The sequence below is a fragment of the Vollenhovia emeryi genome, unplaced genomic scaffold (genome assembly GCF_000949405.1).
Source record: "Vollenhovia emeryi isolate VEMERY1.0 unplaced genomic scaffold, V.emery_V1.0 DF950222.1, whole genome shotgun sequence".
NCBI classification, from domain to species: Eukaryota; Metazoa; Arthropoda; class Insecta; order Hymenoptera; family Formicidae; genus Vollenhovia; species Vollenhovia emeryi.
The window spans coordinates 1-1,231 of record NW_011956144.1 but is presented as its reverse complement, the minus strand read 5'-3'; the positions used below and the strand labels follow the sequence as shown (position 1 = coordinate 1,231).

Here is a 1,231-nt window from a genome sequence, read left to right as displayed (position 1 = left end):
ATTGCACAGGTTATAATTGCACAGGTTTCTACATTAATTTTTTTACCTTAATTATGTTATATGTGATACTACAATAATGTAGTTTTAACGTTTAATAAAATAAAAAATTTTGTTTATAAAAATTACGTTTATCAAAATTTAAAAAAATGCGTTTTTTTATTTCAGTTTCCAGTTGGTGTATTAATTAAATTTATATGAAGCGACGTGACAGAGTTAGATACATTTCCGTCAATTTCATAAATAAAATTTTCGATGAATGTGTAAAAATTTTGTAACTTAGGAGGATATATATAACATTCAAAGTATAGAACATTTTAAATAATAAGTCAAAAGCTGCCACTGAATTGTTGTCTTCCAGACATTGCAAAAAAAATCCATCACATTCAATGTGGTATGAATTGCTTTCTTGTCCATAAGTACAAATAATATACGGCTGCACACTTGTACCGCATATTTCCTTTCTAATATTTTTCGCATAATCTTGTAAGTTTGTTCCTTCCTAAAAATAAAATGTTTAAAATTTATAAATGTGATTATTTAAATATGGAAAATTCTATTATTTAAAAATAATGTCAGAAAATATTTTCATCTTACCGGAATAAATCTTATTAATAAATCATTAACAGTTGACGGACAATCCACACATGTATTAACACTGTTATTAATTTCTTTTTGCTAAAAATTTTATATTATAAATAAAGATGGAAAACATGCTAATGAATAATGAGTAAAGCATTTAATCGTTACTTTATTTTAATAATTCATGTCAAGATGAAGAATAACAGAATTTTATTGTCTCATGTAATATTAAACAAAAAAATTAATAATATAAAAGGAAAAATAACATACATTTAACTTAGCCCTTTTATTACCCTTTTTCTTTTGACATTCTTTATTTTTGTGTTAGGAGCATTACATGAATATGGAATTGGTAGCAAATCCACGAGAATAAGTAATGCTCTTAAACATTCTAGAAATAAAAAAAATCAATATGACAAAACGCAAAATAGAAAAATTAGTATACAAAACAATAATTAAACCTGAAGTATATTTACCATCTGAAATATGATGTGTACGCCTTATAAGATCAATTCGGTTCGAATTAGCATATTTTAAAATTTTTGGGCAGTAATAAGATGGAAATTTAGCAAGAAACTTATCATGTTTTCCATTTAATATTAATTGAAATTCTTGTTCAATCTGCAAAATCATATTTATAATTAATTCGTTA

The 1,231-nt window shown here is 24.1% G+C and overlaps 1 long non-coding RNA gene across 1 annotated transcript; it reads right to left on the bottom strand.

Moving 5' to 3' along the window:
- Nucleotides 1-619: 619 nt before the first annotated feature.
- Nucleotides 620-1,203, bottom strand: LOC105569851. Its single transcript, XR_001009541.1, has 3 exons — nt 1,056-1,203; nt 850-970; nt 620-675 (listed from the first exon to the last, which is right to left on the bottom strand). It is a non-coding gene; the product is annotated as an uncharacterized LOC105569851 (long non-coding RNA).
- Between the last annotated feature and the right edge of the window lie 28 nt (nt 1,204-1,231).